This window comes from Choloepus didactylus, chromosome 12 (assembly GCF_015220235.1).
Source record: "Choloepus didactylus isolate mChoDid1 chromosome 12, mChoDid1.pri, whole genome shotgun sequence".
In the NCBI taxonomy this organism is placed as follows: Eukaryota; Metazoa; Chordata; class Mammalia; order Pilosa; family Megalonychidae; genus Choloepus; species Choloepus didactylus.
This window is the reverse complement of record NC_051318.1, coordinates 40,492,414-40,512,637: the sequence shown is the minus strand read 5'-3', so window position 1 is coordinate 40,512,637 and position 20,224 is coordinate 40,492,414. Positions and strand designations below refer to the sequence as shown.

The window sequence follows — 20,224 nt, the reverse complement described above, 5'->3', positions numbered from 1 at the left end:
ACCTTTTGGTCTATATGCTATTAGTTTTTTTTCCCAACTTAATCTTCCAGACCTTCTATGGAATTTGACTTAAAAAATCTAATTTCACTTTTGTCTTTAATTTTGTTCTGCAGTTTATGACTTCAATATCCTCCTGATTCTCTCTGAGAGTATTAATTAGTTTTTATTATTATTATTTTAATTTCCTATGGAATCAGTTTTTAGTACTTTCTCTCCACCCCAGTCTTTCTTGTATTTTGGTTTTTACTTTTAAAATATTTTGTGACACTTACTTCTGGGTTTATATTTTAAAATCAAGGACAATCTACTTGAAGTAAATGGCAAAAGTACAAAAAATGTATGATCAGGACTATTTTCATTGCAGCACTATTTGTAGTAGCAAAAAACTGGAAACAACTCAAATACCGATCAGTAAAAGACTATTGGAATAAACTTTGGAATGCCTTCACAATGGAGTACTCTGATATGCTATGAAAGATATTAGAAATATCTATATGTTTTTGTGGAGTGACTTATGGAATATGCTATTGTTAGGTGAAAAAAATCAAGCAGGAGAAAAGTGCATCTAGTCTAATATTATTTACTGAGATGGAGAGGTTTATAATATATATACATTTACACTCATATTTGCTTATATTTTTAGAAATGGGAGGATAAACCATGATACTAACATAAAAGTTTACCTATTTGGAATAGAAGGAATGAGGTAATGCTATTTTTTAGATTTGACTTTGGAACCACATACATGTTTACATAATTATAATACAAATTTAAAGTATAAAAACAACCCCCTACCCACAAATCAACAGTACAATGAAATTGATGAATCTGACTGTATATTGGCAACATAACCACATACAGATGAACTATTTCAAGTACTTTAAATCATAGTGATTTATATATCCTTAGAAGGATATATCTCAAGGATAGGAAGGTAACTGCAAAACAAAAAAACAACCAAAAAAACTTAAAGGTGGTTTTGATACCATTATTCTGAAACTGTTGTTTGTGTGATATACCATATAAACTAGTAATGATGTTTATGTGATTCAGGGCTGGGATTTTGGGCAAAGATGATAGATGCCAAAATTATAAGATTAATAATGTTAAATAAAAGCTCTTTCCTGATTTTTAATTGGAAGTTTCATTATGAACGCATGATATATTTTCCATGTATGCATATATATGTGGGCATGTATGTATATGTACTATTAACTCTGTCCACTGAAAGACCCCGGAAACAAAGAGCAATCCAGTAACAATGACTACCCCTGGCATCCAGGTAGTTGTCTCTAAATACCGTCTCTCACTAAAATGAAATAACTTCTTAGAGAAATGCCTGATTACTGGTCAGGGGTAAAAAATATACAAGATTAACTTGTAATACCTTGTCATACTAGAAACCAAGGGCACTACCAAAGATGGCTAGCATTATGTCAAAGGATTCAGGAGCCAGCCTGAATAGACTCCCACTGGACAAAGCTGGGACAGTTTGAGCATCAAAAAGAATAAGTGCAATGAATTTAAACATATCATATATATTTAAATATATGAATTCATAATAAATCAAACAACCCTGCCCACCCCAGAAAAAAACTAAAATTCATTTAAGATCCAAGACACTTTTTCTTTTTAAACTGGTGAATAAAAGGAAAGAACCTAACATTTATCCTGTCTTTCTTACATACATATACCTCTGGATAACCAAATATTTGATAAGGGGAAGCTTAACTTTATAAAGCATTCCAGGCAATAAACAAAGAAGGAATGATAGAATGAGAATATCATCTTTATGTAATCCTAATGAATTATTGGACCTACACAGTGATTATCACTTGCTGCTAACTTTGCAAAAAAGTGGGCAAACCAGACATTATGTGCCTTTTGATGGAAGTACACACACATCTTTGAAGTGGTCTTACAAAATGAAATAAATCAAATTCAAAATAAACCTATCCATGTACAAGATAAATGGGTGATAGAGAAACATGTTGCGTGACACTATAGGGAGGCAGTAAGCAAAATCCAGACTTTGAGAAACTCTACAGGACAAGCAATTTGATTTCTTCAACAAATTTAAAGTTCAAGGAAGAAAACAGAAATGAAGGAAAATCTACAGACTGTAAGGAACTGAAACCAAGAGACTTATTAACTAATCATAATGTTCATTCTTTGCTTTGGAACCCAATTCAAATAAATTGCATTTTTAAAAAGATCATTTATAGGACAAAGAAATATGAATGCTGAATGTTGTTATTAAGGAATTGTTGATTTGGGGGCAGCTTCAATTTAGATATTGCAGCTATGATTTGAAAGGGGGGAGTCCTTGTCTTTTAGGGACATACACTGAAATGTTTATTGATGGAATGTTACAACATCTGGGAATTTCTAAAAAATTATTTGGGTTGGGGAAGTATGTTGAGGTGTATTGGGAACCATATTGGCCATTAATTAATTCTCATTGAAGCTGGGTGATGGGCAAACAGGCAAATTATGCTATACATTTTACCTTATATATGTTTGAAATTTTTCATAATTAAAAGTGTAAAATAGTAAAGAATGAAAGTCTAGTTTGGGTTAAAAATAGTTAGCCAATATAGGTTTCTTGGTGATTCAGTGGGACATTTTGGCCATAATGCACTTCTTTGTGAGAAGGGCTGGATGTGATGTCCACGCAGATGCGTGGGGTGTTTTAACTGGCAGATTCTTCTTGAGAAAGTGAAGAATCTACCTTCTGGTTCAAATGCCAAAATAAGAAGAGCTTCACTTTGAGGACACCATCTCCTACACTGGAACCTATAATCTGCCTTTGGAGAGCAGATCTCCGCTCAATTTCCATCCTGGGCAAATGTCCCGGCTCTAAGTCTTTATGAGGGTAGAGTATGCGCAGGAATTCAGTCTTTCAGTAACTCAGCCTGATTACTGTTATACAGCCCGCTGGGCACACTTTATGCCTGAGATCTCTTAGTTAGGAGTGAATCTCTGTGTTTCCAAGCATTATTGCTATCAGAAGCCAGTGGAATGGCCTTGTCCTTGTTCTTTTGGATACCAGGAATACTTATTTATAGGTAGGAATAGAGAATAGGAAATGTTGGAATTTTTCTCTGGGAAAAGGCACTATTGCCTCATGGGGTACCAGTCTGACGAAGTTAAAATTAAGGTTTCCAGAAGTTTTTAACCAAATTTTTTTTAGAAGATTATTTTTAAAGCCTAATTATGTTGGCATGGAACCAAGTACTTTAGAAATGGTGGGGCTGGCTAACAGTAAGGGAATAAATGAGTCTTTCAGTGGTTGAAGTTAGTGGATTACTAAAATAAATCATGCAGAGGCCATCCTAATTTTACATGGGTAATCAGGAAATGAGTTTGAACAGTAAAATTTCCAGATTGGGAAATGACAATCTCGACAAAGTAGTAAAATGCCAAGATGGTAAGATGAAATGGTGAAAGTCTCTCAAGGTGATGAATAGAAACGTAAGAGATGATCATGAATGTACCCTGGGCAAAATATCATTACAATAAGTAATCCAAATCATATTTTTAATAGACTGAATCCAATTTAATGTGGATTCTCTCACCACTCTAATAAGAGTGCATTCTTGAAGGTCACTAGTACTTCTGTATTCTGCACATCCATCAGCAAACTCACTGCATCACTAACCAAACCCTTTCTTTATCCTTCCCATTTTCCCTGCTGCAAACTAACATTACCTTTGTATTTCCCATTGAAGTTCCTGCCGTCTGTTTTTGGTTTGGGGCTCAAATCCTTGAAATCATTCATTTAGGCTCTAATTCATTCAGCACATATTTATTGATGCCTAAAGTCTTCAGTGCTGGAGACACTGGTGAATGATATAAATGTGCTCTCTGCATCCGATGAGTCAAAAGTCTTGCAGATGTCATCCATGGCTTCTCTCCTATCCTCAGCCTCTTCTCCCTCATCTCCCACTCTCTCTTAATGTGAGAGTAAGGGAGTTAGGAGGGAGAGAGACCACTGAAGTCAGAGCATAAGACAGGGAGTGCTGTGTAGGGTGGGGTTGCTAGTGGTTGTAAACTCTGGTAATGGCATGTCTGAAAGACTTAAGTTCAGTCATCTACTGTATAAGTAGAAGTTGTTAGCCTTTAGGCAGTATCCTTTACCACTTCCTTGCATTGCTCTCCCACCTTTATTAAGATTGCTACCTACACAGTATCCTTGTGTAAGTGGGTTTATATATTATGTGTGTGGAAGTCACAGAAAGGGGCTAAGATCCGGGTCTCAGCCAGGTTGAACAAGGATAGCATATGTGTAGTGATGCAGTGATCAATAAACTGAACCAATTCAGTGGGAGCAGAAGCGACCACCATCAGGACAGAAAACCTGGAAGTTCATGGATTCTTGGGTAGGGCTTCCAACTTCTACAATTTAAGGAAGTTTGAGTCAGTCTCATCTGGAGTGTTACTGGGCAATGAAATGGACACTTAGTTACCTACCCAGCAGACATTCACCCCATATCACTGACTATGTTCAGCTTCCTCCTAGTAATCATATTCCAACATGATCATATTCCTCTTAGTAATCATATTCCAACATGATTCTCCTTGCCATGTGATTGGTTTAGGCCAGGGTATATGATACAATTGGCTGATGTGATGAGAGGGCTAGTGTGCAGGGGACTAGCAGAATATGGGAAGATTTTCATTGTTTAAAAAGTGACATAGGGTGGGGTTACTCTTTTTTTTTTTTTCTTCTTTGCATATTACCATCTGCTTTTCAGAACTGTGGCATCATCTTTGGTCCTTAAGGGATAGTAGCCTAAGACTATAAGCCAGGTCATGGTGGGTTGCAGAACAAATAGGTAGAAAGAACTCAAGACCTCAGTGAATCACTGAGATGCCAAATTTATAAACCTTGTAACTGCCCTACTTTTATTATTACATAATAAAAAAAATGCCCATTTTTTTTTTACACAACATTTAGTTGGATTTTCTCATACTTGCAACCCAAAATATAATCACTCGAATAGGTAAGGAAGTCTCAGCAGATATCTGGGGTTCTGTCTGAGAGTATTTGAACTCTGATGCAGAATCTAATTACACCCTTAACTTAATCATCATCCCGAGCCTGATTGGAGTGTGCCCTTAGTCTTCACCTGACTGGGGAAGGAATGGTGCCTGTGAAGCTAAGTTGCTCCACGATGGCAGTGATCACACTTGGAATACTGCCAGTTATACAAAGTGTTTGTGAGTTTCCTAAAATTTTCAAGTTCTAGAAATTCCTTTGTGAAGTAACAGGCAAGGAGGGAGCAAGATGCAGCCCAGCTCCTCCAGTGAGGAGTTATTTGGAAAATGCATGGAAGATATACTAGAAATGGCAAATGTCATTACCCTGCTGTATCTGTTGGCAGATGCTCTCCAACTGAGAGGATCCCTGGTAGAGGCTACCTCTTAGCAGAACCTGGAGATGTTCATAGGAAATGGCAGGCCAAGGATTGGAGAGAAGCATTTTGATTCGTAATTAGATTAGGCCAGTAAAATTTGCTAGGAATGGTAGATCTCTGAAGCAGAAAACTCAGAATGATAAAAAGTATATAGGGCCTAGCATTAGGAGCTCTCTATGGTCAAAAGCCACCAAGGACTAAACAGCCCTAAAGCCTGCACTTGGTAATGTACACGGGGGTAATTATTAAGCCACTCTCTCAATATTATTGTCTTTGACTTCGCATCTCTAAAATGGTACTCATTACAGTCTGTTTTGGATTATTGCTATGTGCCTCTCTCTTCCATTAGATTAGGAACAGGAATCATTTATTATGTATTATTCTTTCCCACCTTCAATACCTTTATGTTTTAAATTTCCTGATTTTTAGGATGCAATTGTAGAACTTCTTAAACAATACACCACACACACGCACACCAAACCAACCAAGAAAACGCCTCTCATGTGCAGCAGTGAGGGACTCCAAAGCAGATGACCAGATGCTTTAAGCTACACTGTGGCTTTCTCATCTGGCAGCTTGACTTCCTCCATGTTTGTCAGATTTTCCTACCAGAAGGAGAGTAAAACTTGTATCTGTGTCCCTTCTCTAGCCTGACCATTATTGTTAGAACTCTACCACAATCACAAAAGGTCTTTGTTGTTATTTCTGAAGCATAAAAATAGCTCATATTCATAAACTTTAGGGGTTCATGCTAGGGAGACAACAAAAGAGAAAAGGGTGAATAAATATTTCTAAAATGTTTTCAGTTGTTCCTATCAATAGAATCTTGAAAACAGCAAGATTGCTTTGTAGCAAACATTTGACATACTTTTTTATTTTCTGTATGGAAGAAACATTTGACTAGTACTTTTAGTATTTCCATTTTACAGCAGATGGAGACTCTGAGACTTTACGCTATTTAATAATTTGTCCATAGTCCTATAGTAATCAAGTGGTGAATTTGAGACCTGAACCAACACTACAATTGGATTAATGTATACAGTATATTCCTTTGTTTCTTTTTCTTTCTTTTATAAAAATATGGATCACTTATAAACAAATATAAGATGACATAATATATGACTATATTGTTATGGTGCTATAGTGAATTAATTTACCATGAACTACTTAATTTTAAAAAATAATATTGTGTTTAATGTGATAATAATTAATGTTCTGTTATCACATGCATTCGTTATTAAGTGAACAATAATGGCTGATTGAATTTCAGTTGTTAAATTTTATTCTACATGTAGAAGAGAAATATATAACATAATAGGGTTCAGAAGTTTTATTTTCTATCACATTTGGTTCTAGATTCAAAAAAGTATCCCTATTCAAAATTTGTGGTATACTAGAGAACTTTTTTTAAACTTGTAATTGTGTAAAACTTTGGAGGTATCTTTCCCCAGAAAAGGCACACTTAGCCTTTGAATGTATACCCATTTATATTTCTTACTGCAAGTCATTTACATTTACATGTTTTATCTACTGAGTTGTGCTCTTAAAACGTCAAATGCAATTATCATAGTTAGCAATGACTGGGAAAACTTTGCTCCAAATAGTTTCCTTAGGAAAAAGAACAGATTTTTTTTTTCTGCTTTGTTTGAGCTCAATAGCCAGAAACTTTCAGGTTATCTAGCTGTCCTTCTTCACAGATCTGTTCTGTCAGATTTGTAGACTGTCAACATTTCAGAGCTTTTTGGTGGTGATCCTTGACTTGAAACTATGTGCTCTGGCAGGCTGATCCTCAGAAACAGATGTTCTCTTCCATTTCAGGGCTCCTGTGATCAACAAACACTCTCCTTAAATGGAATCCATACCTCTGACCTGGCCTTCTTAGGGTTTCAGAATGGTTGGGCGTTGAATAGGAAACCCCTGATCCTGGGAAAGCTGTTTCTGTAGACTAAAAAGAGCCTCTTGAATTGTACCCACATCTCTATCCTTGTTTGTTTCAGTTTACCTGATTCTTTTTTTTTACTGCAAGTTATCATTGGATTTTTACTTGATGATTTTTACCTAGAAGTTATTTTCACTTTACATTACCTTTTAGACTTGGTAATTTCTGGTGTTAAAAGCACTTACACCTACCTTATTTTGTTTTATCTGCACCATAAGCCTATGAGGTGAGAGAATGTTTTTATTAGACAAAGAACCACAGCCTCAAATTGGTTCAGGGACTCATGTAATGACACAGCTAGTTGTCAAAGGAATCAGGACATCAGACGTAGAATTTGTGATTATTGGTCCACGCTCCTTGAGACTACACCAAGCTGTTCATTTAAAACATTCTCAAAATAACACTTCTGGTGAATTCATCCCTTCTATTAACTTGGGTTTCTGAGGCTTTGCTCTATTGTCAACCCTTGACTTTTGCTAAAATGATGTTGAACACTGCAATTCATTATGTCTTCTGGGGCACAGAGATTCCAGCAGTTGCTAAAAGTGTACTGGGCCATAAAGTCAAAGTCTTAATGATTTAAGACAAGAATCCTTCATTCTTAAAATAATTCTGCTCACTAATGTGATCAGGGAGCTCAATTTTAGTTTGACAGTGGTTTCAAAATAGAACTTCATGAGGGAAAATGCAATTAGATATTCATCGGTAATATTAAGTTTGTGAAGCAGAATGTTAATGAAGAGGAGTATTTATTTTATTTTCTTTTAATTATACTATATTTGATGTTATATCAGCTGCAGATTGTAAAGAACTCTATACCATTACTGTGCCTTTTCTTCTTGTTCAGTATTTGTTGCGAACAAAGGAACAGAGTTCTTTGCAACCTGTAGCAGACATAACATCCCATGTAATACATCTGTTGTGAGTAAGCAAATAAAATCCTCAACAAAATTTCTTGTACTTAGTTGCAAAATAATGTCATAGTCTTACCTTCTCATCTCCAAGGACTCTCTTCTGAATTAAAATCTCTGTAAGATTGGGAGTCAAGTAAAATAGAATATTAGAAAAACAGCCAGCCCAGTCACTCAAACCTAAATTATTAGCTATCTTTTCAAAGTCTGCTGCAGTTTCTTTGTCCAAGTATTTGGAGATAAAGTATTTCCATTTTGTTGAGGACAACTGTTGTTAGTAGGCTTCTCCTGGTGAATTAAAGAAGTGATAGGAATTGTTTGAGAGCTGATTCTAGATGGCAGTACAACATGGGACACCACCCTGTGGTTTCTCTGTTACCAAATGTTGTGTATGTTAACAATCATTTTGATAACCTCCATTTTCTTGGAAAATGATTGAATTGAAAATATATGCTTGGAAATTCCAGAGTACTCTGTTAAAGCCTCTGAGGGAAACAACTGGCATTGAAGATGATTTTTCTTCACCTTTGCTTTTGTCTAGGTTCACATGAAGTGAAACATGTTGATTTCCACTAGGGTCCCCTCCCAATGACCCAGAGAAGCATAGATGCTTGAGGTGGAGAAGAATCTTTGGATGATCTCCACGTTACTGGGTGTGGATTGGGGGAAATCACTGTGTGCACCTGGAGGTATTTCTCATCTGTCTTCCCCAGTACCTAAGGATTGTATGTTCTTAACCTCTCCCCTCCTTCCCCAAATATAACCCCATGAGAGGTTATAGCTGAGCACAATTACTATCTACCACTTTCAGTTCTGAGGCCCAATAGACTTTGTTTCAGTTCCATTATTCTTCCCATGGCCACATCATAACAAAAAATCTGCTCTACCATGCTCATATTTTATATCTAGATTTTCTCTCCCCAACTAGGTTGTTGCACTTTTTCTAAGTATTGCCTGTAAAACATTCACCTGGATAAAATGCAAAATGTGTAGTCTCTGTTTCTTGCATTCTGCGTATCCTATCCATCCCCACGTCTTGGTGATTTTACCCCCAAATATATCTCTGATCCACCCTCTGCCTTTGGTCTCTGCCACGTGGCCCTAGACCACACTTCTGTCTTCTCTGGACTACTGCAGTGACCTCCTAATTGGTCTCCAGTCATGTCTTTTCCAGTCTGTCCCTTGGTGCTCTTCTGCCTGAAACATCCTCCATTATTTTGCTAGCCTGGCCTATTCATCTTTCAGCACTTTATGCAAGGAGGTCATCTCTCACCATCTATTTTAATGTGCCCTGTCTCCCCTTCCCCTCCCACCCTAGTTGTAGGTATTCTCTATTTCATCCCTATTTATTTCCTTTATAATATACCACATTATATAATTTCCTTGATTGTTTGATTAATTATTGACTGTCTTCTCCAGGAGAATACAAGCTCCATGAGGGCGGGGATCGGCATCTTCTCTGCTGTATCCCCAGAGCCCCATTGTAGGGTGGAGAGCATGGTAGATAGTGAATGAAGTCATTTGAATGAATGAAAAAAATATATATATATTTGAACAGCTTTTCTAACTTTCATAGTTTAAAAATAAGTTCTTTAAATGTCTTAGATACATTACATAGCTGATCATGATACTGTAAAAACCTGGATTTGAAGAAATTGTATATTTGTAGTTTGTTACAAAGGTACTCTTAAATAATTACCAAAACGAGGAATTGTACTTTAGGAAAAGCAAATTAGAGTCTCTGTCCCGGCTCAAGCAATCACCAATTTGGATGTCACAGGACCCTAAATGTGTATGTCACATGCCCACATTGAGTTTCTTTACTGTGAAATGGGGATCATAATATCTGCCCCATCCATTTTATAGAAGTAGTTATAAAGATTATGTTTTCCTATTTATTATTTGTAGAGAGCTTTACATTTACAAAGTGTTTTCTTATTTATACCTCCCAGCAACTGGTGAAGTAGGTAAGATTGTCTGCCTTTTACAGAATAGGAACCTCATTTCCAATATCCCAGATGTAGTGAATATAAAGATAGGGCTCAAACCAGGCTATTTGACTGCAAATTCATTTTTCTTTCTGTGGTACCCTAGTTGCCTCTTTACTGCACCATGACCGAGGGACATTTTGAAAATGCTAAAATGCAAAAATACCCATGCATTCTCATTGTTATTATATTTTATTCATGGTGAGTTTTACCTATATAAGTTTGCTGCACTTTCTTACATATTAATTGATTAAGCACCTGGGTGATAGTAAAACACATACAAATATATACTCTAAATAATTTTTCAATAGAAATTGTTCAATTCCAAAATTGTATATTTTGCTTCAATTTAGAGATGGAGACAATAAAAGTACTTGAAACTATCTAGTTTCCTGGATGTTTAACTTTATGTCTTTTTCTGTTTGCTTTATTTTTTAAAATTAAATACAGTTTATTGAAATACATTCACACACCATACAATCACTCACAGTGCACAATCAGCCATCCACAGCACCGTCACACAGTCATGCATTCATCACCCCAATCCACTCCTGAACATTTGCTTTTGATGAATATGCTTTTGGTCATGTGAAGTTATTTACAGTGTGATGTTTGGAATTGGAAACATTTATTTACATGTATAGAGCCCATCCCCATCTCCCAAATTGGGCAGAGGGACTATAAATAATGCAGCAGATCTCTTTGAACTTAAATACTGTATGTGTGTATATGCGTATGTACGTATATGTGTGCATCTTTGCTTTATAATAATATATATGTGAGTTTGTGTTTTGTGTGTACATGTATGTGCACATATTGTACATATGTGTGTGTATAGAGTTTTTTCCTCCTGACAATGCTCAAATTATTAGTCCCACTATTTTTCTTGAGGCATCACCTTCCATATGTGCTGTGAAACAGAAGAGGTCCTACAAAGTGTTCTACCTTTCTGAAAAAAGACAGAGGAAAATAAGATGGCTCAGAGCACAGAGAATACATGCTCCATCATTTACAGTTCACAGTTTGAGAAAGGGGGAACTCTAGGATTTCATCAGAATTTACCCTCCCTAGTTTCCACTACTGGCAGGAATTCTGGAAGAGACAGCATATGCGATTCTAGGCAATGATTGTTTCTTTAACCTGTCTCTGGTAACCTTTCTCCTGGTAAGCCTGTGTTATATGTACACAAGTTTAAACTTTGACTTTATATTATTATGCACTGTGGGTTGTTTTGTGGATGGGTCTTGAAAGTTTAATGTGATTCAAAGTAATATCTGGATGCCTTTCCACTAAGGAGAACTTAGTGTTTGGATATAAAACACCTTAGGACTTAAAGCTTTGTCTAAGGATTTTTGAAAATTCATGTGAAGTGTGTACATCAGCTTCACTATTTTCTATTATTTTTGATTCTGTGGGCAAATGTGCAGAACACTTCTAAGAGAAGCTATATTTTCCTTGAATTCCTTTAAATATCTATTTCTAATCAGACTCTCTGATAATGTCATTTTCCTTTTGTTAGGTTTATGTGTGAATACTCCTAACTCTCAGCATATGTTCTTCAACTTTATTCATAATGGACCAATAGGCATTTTAAAATTTTATTTCCTTTAGGTGCAAAGATTGACACTACCTGTGATGATGCTAGCCATGGGGGTGGAAGTGACTGAAAAGGCCTCTGTGTGATTAACAGTTCTTTCTGCAATGTCATTTGTTATGAAAACTATTTCTTTGATTGTGGCATAGGACTCTTCTTAACGTAGCTATGATCAGATCTGATTTATTGGAGACCCAGGCTTTCATTCTCACAATCTATCCAATACTGTTGCTATAAGTGAGACATCCCAACACACATTTTCCAGCTCGGTAGTAGCAGCTGCTGCTTTTCATCATTTTGCAGAGAAAAGCATTTTCTTTGAGGTACCCATTAAAAATTTCTCTGCTGTCTTTTGTACTCTTTTGTCTTTTGAAATCTGTTCACATTGTAGCAACTTGTATGACATCATATTTCCATCTCTTATCTGGTTAAGAGTAAATGTATTGTTGAGAACACCACTTACAAGCTAATCAAATGATTGATAACATAAATAACTGCCATTTACTGAGCACTTTCTAAGCACCAGGCATCTTACATAGGCTTTCCTGCTTATCCTTTGCCAGAAAAGCAAGGCACTGTCCCCATTTTACAGATGAGGAAATTGAGACTCAGAGTGTCAAGTAATTTGCCAAAGATTTCCCGGTTAGTAAGTGGCAGCACCAGAGTCAGGACCCTGGTCTGTCTTTCTCCGGGACCCAAGTTTTCCCTGATGTGGCCACAGTGCCATGGCTTCCCACTAGGTTACATAATAGGTTCTGGCACTTTACTAGTGAAGCATGACTCAGTGATTCACATGACCAGTTTCCAAGACTCTAAATGTGCTCTTTAGGGCAGTTCCCAACTACCTCCACACATTATGGAGACCTTGATTGGTAGGTAGATGGCATGCTGGTGTTCCGTTCTATCTGCCAGCCTTCTGAAGGATATGTTGACATTTCTGATTGGCTTGCTACTTCTTTATCTGTCAAGCTGCTGTCAGATAGCTTGCTACCCAGATAGCAGAATTCAGTGACAATTTCTTTCTCTCCATTGATAATGAACACCTGTAAATTAGTTTACATTCTCCCTAGCAGAGGTTTTATCTATGTTGGTTCTCTTCTGGGAACTTTTAGCCATTCAAGTTCTAATCATTTCACATATAGAGTGTTGATGGTTATACACAGAATTATTTATGGTATGTAAAAGAGGCCACTCTGCATGCTTTGTGGTGTGTGCCCGTAGCATTGGGACATGGAGTCTTGCCCCTACTACTTTGACTCCCATATAGCCTACATCCCTAGGATGATCACTTATATAGTATCAAAAGTGGCACTTACCCTGCATTTATGTTTTATTTAACAAATTTTTGAAAACTTGACATAGGATGATATATAGATATATAAATTATAGTTTAATAAATATGAGTGTGTATTTTTAGATAAAGTTGAATATCAATCTTCATTATAATTTATATAAATCATTGTTTCTCTTACAAAACCAAAATTAAATAAAATTTCTTGGTTAACTCATTTTGTGTTACTTTTCTCATCAGGCAAACAGAGATGATATCCATGCATACCTCATTTAGATAATGTTAATGAAAGGGAATGTGTAGAAAGTGCCTTGTGTGGTATCTGGCATATTAGTCATTAATAATGGCATTGATTTTCCCCTGTAAAACTATGTATCTTTGAAAAGCAAATCTTAATCCATTTTCTTTGAATGATTGTTTTATCATTATAGTTATCAATATGTAATGTGTTATTGTCATTATCAGATGACTGTATTAAGGATATTAATAGTCCGTAATTGGAAATAGTTCACTGAAGCATATGGATATTACTGTTTTGGTTTCTTGTATGCTAATTTAAAAGCTTTCTCCAAATATACTATTTCAGATTTCATTTAATTTTTGACATAAATATTATCAATAATGTAACATTATAAATATATGTAGCTATTGCTAGCAACAGTAAGCTTCATAAGGTAGGTATTTATATTGTCATATTGGAGTGAATCATTTTAATTAAACAAAAATGGAAAATGTACATTGGTTCATTTTTCTTCATCTATAATTTTCTATAAATAAAATTTTATTACTTGATTAAATTTGTAGGATTTATAAGGCTTAAAATAAATAAAAATTGATTATTTTTATTATTATTATTTTTATTTTAATGCTACGTTACATTTATAGACTAATTGAGTTTGCTTTTAGAGGAACTTTAGAACTGTAGGCTAAAAAATGAAAATAGAGGTGGTGAGTAGGGGCTACAAGATGGGAAAATAAACCATAGGGGTCATAATAGAGTTGGCAATAGCAAATTTAAATTTAATGCCATTTAATAATGAATTCAAGTTCCTGGATTATTCACCAATTAATTTTTAGTTAGGCACATTCTACTACTTAAGGTGTAAGTTATTTCTTCTTGGCTTAAACTCCCTTCTAGGAAGGGATACAGGGCTACTTCTGAATAGAGTTGTTTGATATGGGGACTTGTATATGAGATTCTTGTCTGTGAGGTTCATAGTCCCTTATTTCCATCCCAGAGGATTAAGTGCTTTCTTGAGGTCCAATAATGAGTCAGCTTTGTTCAGTAATAACCTGCACATCTCAATGGCTTATACCAGCAAACATTTGTTTCTTACTTATGTTACTTGTGTCTGTGGGTGTGCTGTGTCTGTTTGCCAGGCTGCTGGATGATTGTGGGTCTATTCCATGTGCAATATCATTCTGGAATCCTGACTGAAAGGAGCAGCTCTTATCCAGGACATCTCATGGTAGTAGGAGTGAACTCAAGATGCTGAATTGAACTATACGATCAGATTTAAATTAAAGCTGCTGTTCAATTGTGATCTGCAAATCACAAGGCCAATTCCATGGGGTGGGTGTGGGGCAGAGGAGTGAGTGGATATTTGTGAACAATTATGCAGTCCACCTCACGCTGACTCAGTTCTTCTGGGCTTGGCTAGATGTTAGGGAAGAAATTAGATAATACAAATTCATAATATTTTGTGAATTCCCTCACCTAGCTTTTAGTGAACCATGTAGTAGGCTGAAAGTGTTAAAAAGATAAATGGTCCAAAGTTGATGTCCAAATGAAACTTGCATAGTCTTTTATATGATAAGATGTGTTTGCAAGTAACTGGAACATATCCATCTATTCATTTGTTAATTTATACAACAAATACTTCAGTTTTTACTGTGTGCCAGGCGCTGTTCCAGGTGCTGGCTCCCTTGCCTTCTCCCCTACTCTCTTCCAGGGCATTCTTTTGTCCTGTGGCTTCAGTTACCATCTGTGTTGTGATGACTGAATCCATTCACAGACACAGGCTGTCTTGAGCTGCATATTAACTATATTTCGGATACCTACACTTGTATTGGTGTATAGCCTCTGGTACCTGATGTCAAACTGGGATCCACATGCCTCCAAAGCCCACTTTCCCTATGAATAACCCCTACATTCATGCAATCCCTATTTATTCACTCGTTTACTTATGATTCAATAAATGCTTATTGAGTGCTTCCCATATTCTTTGTGCTTTTCAAGGTGTTGGGGATTCATCAATAAGCAAAACGGCCTTCTTGCTTTCATAGATTATATACTCCAGAAGTGGAGAGACAAGCAATAAGCTTGTAATAAATGACAATGAAGCTGTTTACAGACAATGAGGGATAAGTACTGTAAAATAAAAATAAAATAAAGCAATCGAGACAGGGTGGTTAGGGAGGGCCTCTTGAGGAGGTGATGTTTCAGTAGTAACCTGAATGACAAGAAAGAACCAGTGATGAGAAGATCTTGGGAAGGTATACTCCAGGCACAGAGAATAGCTAGTGAAAAGACTAGCTGAAGGTGGGAACAAGCTTGAGGTGCTCAAGAACATGAAGAAGACCTGCAGGGTGAGTGACATCAAGTTTGGCAGGCTGGAGAGGTGGGCAGGAACCTGACATGATGGGCTATGAAGGCCACAGGGAGTGTGTTCCAAGTGTGATGAGAGCCGTGAATGTGGTCCCATCACCAAGCACCATCCTCAGTGCCTCTGGCTTTTTCATTCCTATATCCCATCAGTCTCCATGATTTTCTATTTTCCAACAACTTCTCAGTTCTACCCATCTTGCAACATCCCCACCACCACTTCCCCAGTCAAGGCCATCATCATTCAGGGTGGTTTCTGTCTAGTCTCTCCACTTCCATACCTGGCCACTTCCAGCTTGGTCCCCATATCACTGCCAGAGTGATCTTTCTAAAATGCAAATCTGATCGAGTCAATCTCAGTGTGAAAATCTTTAGTGCTCTCAATTGCCTCATTCTCCAACCCCCTTTTTCCCAATCAGTCCCCTTACATACATGCAGGATCTCTTTCAGTCCTATTATGTTACATACTTATATTTCTCTGAGTGTTTCATGGTCTCTCTCACTTTCTAGACTAGGTACATTTGATCCCATGCATTCTGTTCCTTCTTCATTCCCATACCTGAATAACTTCAATTCATCCTTCAAGTCCTAGGGTAAGCACAGTTTTTCTTCCCTAACAAACCAATTACTTGTCTTCCTCTTTTTCTTCCCATTTTAGCATCACTCCATACTTTATTCATTTGCCTCCACCAGAGTGTGTGTGAGCTCTGTCTTTCTTACTCACTCTTGTATATGAAGGGCCTGGCAATAGCTAGGGGCTTGCATCTAGCAATAGTAGATGTTTAAAAATGTTTACTGATTGAATATGTAACTGAAAATATGTGGAAAGAAGATCTTTTCCACTGTGGGGACAGCCTGTGCTATTTAAATAAAAGGTGCTATACAAAAGCTTGCTGAGTTGAATAAAAGTGAGAGGATATAAGCTGTCCCTGGAAAGACTACTAGGGTCAGGCAGATGGAAAGAGAAGGGGAACATCCCCTCAAGGCAGAGAGCAAAGTCTTCTTAGTGCAGCAGAGAGAGCACTGAGCCTGGAGTCAGAACACTTGAGTTTGAATCACTGCATGACTGACCAGGTAATTTACACATGCTCAGAGCCAGAAGACCTGGCACAAATCTGACTCTTGTATTTTCTGACTGTGGCCTTGGGCAAATTGCTTATTTTCTGCTGAATGAGAAAACCAGTAGTACCCTCCTGGTAGGATTGCTGTGAGGATTAAGTAGGTAATTAGTAAAGTAGCTGACAAATATTATTCCTGTTAGTTTTCAAATTGAGATATAGATATATTTATCAAGGATTATTATATAGACCAAATATGATGATTTTTAAAAAAGCAATATTGACAGTAAATTAGTATAGAAATATTCTCAGAGTGAGTATAAGGTTGGGAAGAAGTGAAAAATGGGACAATATGAGGAAAGATGGCTGTGTAAAGAGTTTTTCTTACCTCTCCCAAAAGAATTACGGCACTCAGGAGTCTTCAGAGAGATCTTGAAGCATCTTTCTGCCTTCTTCTGTGCTCCTTGCTCCTTTCCCTAGCAGACTGCAGAAATATGAAGGTCATTACTCCTCAGTTCCAGGCCTATGTCTAGTGTTCTCTCTGATCCTTTGGATGGCTTTGGCTTCAGTTTCTGTTCAAAGTCAAATGAGACAAATCAAGGTTGCTATGGCTCAAGTATCTTCTCTGAGGTTTTGGGGTGGGATGAGGTGAACCCCATGGGTTTTTCCACCTCTATCCTCTCTCTAACAAAACTGCTCTCATTTTCATCCTTCCCAGTTTATTGCTAGAGTATAATCATCTACTCAAAGCCTAAAGAAATCAGAAGGAACATTGCTTGATGGTTCAGTTCCATTCAACCAGCATTTTCAAGCTCCCACAGGGTACTTGATTCTGTATTTCTTGGAAATATCATTAAAGTAGTATAAATAACTAAAACACAGGGAATAAGTGGTTGAATAAAGGCAGAGTAAAAGAAAAGGGAAGGGAACTTTGGCATAAGGTTTCTAAGGAAGCTGTAAAATAGGTGATGGGGAAACTAAGGATAAACAGAAGTGCTGACTCTCAGGCTGGCAATCAATTTAAAGAGGTCAGAGACTGCTGTGGTCCCGTTTTAAATATTTGGGGATTGTCTTAGTTTCCTAGGGCTGCTGTAACAAAGTATCACAAATTGGGTAACTTAAAACAACAGAAATTTATTGTCTCACAGTTCTGAAGGTTCAAGGTGTCAACGTGGCCATACTTCCTTGTATACCTGTAGGGGAGAATCTTTCTCCTCCTTCTGGTGTTTTCCAACAATCCACTGCATTCTCTGCCTCAGTTGTCATACACTGTTCTCCGTGTATCTGTCTGTGTTCAATTCTCCCTCTTATAAGGACACCAGTCATAATCAATTAAGGGCTCACCCTACATCATGATGACCTCATTTTAACTTTCCTAAATCCATCTGTAATGATCCTATTTCCAAGTGAGGTCACATTCTGAGGTAATGGAGATTAGGACGTGAGCATGTCTTTTGGGGGAACACAATCCAATCTGTAACAGCGGTGATACAGCCAAGCTCTTCAAAACTGGAGAAGATGTTTCAGACTCATAAACAATCGTAGAGAGAGTGGTTATAAAAACAATGACCTAGCCTGTGGCCCTAGAGTTGAAAGTTGCTTTGGTAATATTTGAGTGTACATTGTATAAGTGTACAGAGCATTTAGAAAGCGGGGTCATGAGCTTTCTTATGGGATTTCGTTAAGTCATTTTCTAGCCATCTTATTATTTTGGAAATTGAATAAACTCTTTGAGGCCACCAGAGCTAATTAATACATTGGGTAATCTGCTGCTTCATTAAGTAGAACTCCTTGAGGAGCCCAGGAAGCTTCAAAATGTGCATACTTAGCAATAGACATGAGTTATTGAACATTTTCAATGTGCTAGGCACAGTGCTTAGACCTTTACATAATTTTCTTTTAATTTGTGCAACAATCCTATGAGATAGGTGTTTCCCCAGCCCATTCCTTTTTTGCTGCGCTTTCACATACTGCAACTGTTTTCCTGGTGTACTCATCTCTTTTTGCATCCAATATTGTGAGACCAAGAGGACACAAAAATCTGGTTGCAGGACATGCATTGTGTCTGCCTAAACCTGATTGCATGAAACCAAATCAAAAGGAGATATATTTAAAAAGCAATATATTTGAAGATATTGAGTTCTGGTCTCAGAATTTCTTGGAATTCCTTTGGATATATTTTGTCAATTATCAACCCAGAGAAATATGGAGGTGTCTATTTTCTAGACTTATTTTTGTATCTAGAAAATCTTATTATGTTCCTCTTACTTCTTTTTATTCCCTTTAGCCTTTCTTATAACAGTTATCTATTATTCCTGTTAAGTAAATTGATCCCATTTCCAAACTTTAATTGCCATTTTGCTATTGATCAGACTTAAAGGTCATGTGCTACTAATGGAACTAACATGAATATTATGTTTAATGGTTATTTTAAAATGCAACTTTATTGATTTCAGATATAAAACCATTACTTCTTTCAAGAGAGCAATATATTGGGGGGAAATGATGCCTTCACTGTTACTACTTCAAGATTAGTCTGCTAGTTCCAAGGATTTTCTTTTTAAAATGTCAAAACTAAAAAGGGAAACAAAAATAACATTAACAGGCACATGCAGGAAATTATATTATTTGACAATGTCAACCTTGAAGATGGAACATGTTTTCTGCAGACTTCCCTGCTTCCTGAAAATAGCAGTGAATAACAGAGAAAATCTTTAATGCCATCTTTGAGCTTTTGCTTGATAAAAGGAACTACTGTATAGCTTCGAAGGTTTAAAAAAAAAAAAACAACTCTTTGCAGAAATATTTTATCCTTTCCAGAGCATCTTCTCATCTCTGTGCATAACCGCACTCCCAGTGGCATGCTTAATCCATCTTCACAGCCCTACATATCTTCAAGTGTGTGCATAAATTCTGTCAGGAAGGAACTACGACCTCATCGTGAATAACTGCAAGCAGCACAGTGTGTGGGGCTCTATTGCTTGATGTAAAACATGGCCCTAGATGATCACTTTGCACTTTGTTTTCTAGGGTTATAAGGCGAGGTGCGAGCTCCTTTGCCATGTGGTCAACATGATTTACTCAGTATTAAGCATTTGTTTTAGGGTCAGTCCCTGAGAAACATCATTTGGTTCATTTCCATAAATTGTCATCTACCCCCCAATACCTCTGATTGTTCATAGATGGCTTAAAGTAGTTTAACCTCTCTTGTGCCTCAGTTCCCTAATTTGCAAAATAGGGATGTTAATTGTATCTCTCACATTAAGTTTTTATGAGATTAGATAAAAAAAAGCAAGAATATCTTGAGCAGTGCCTGGAACATGGTTAAATATGTTCCTGATAAATGTAAGTTTAAAACTGTTTTTTTTTTTTTTTGCTCCTAAGAATAGGTTTGAGTTCATAAATCCCAGGAACAAAT

General features: G+C 36.8%; 1 protein-coding gene across 1 annotated transcript in view; it reads left to right on the top strand.

The window, feature by feature from the left end:
* The window catches only part of HS6ST3 (heparan sulfate 6-O-sulfotransferase 3), a 709,424-nt gene that overhangs the window by 80,557 nt on the left and 608,643 nt on the right, over positions 1-20,224 (top strand). The window lies entirely within an intron of this gene.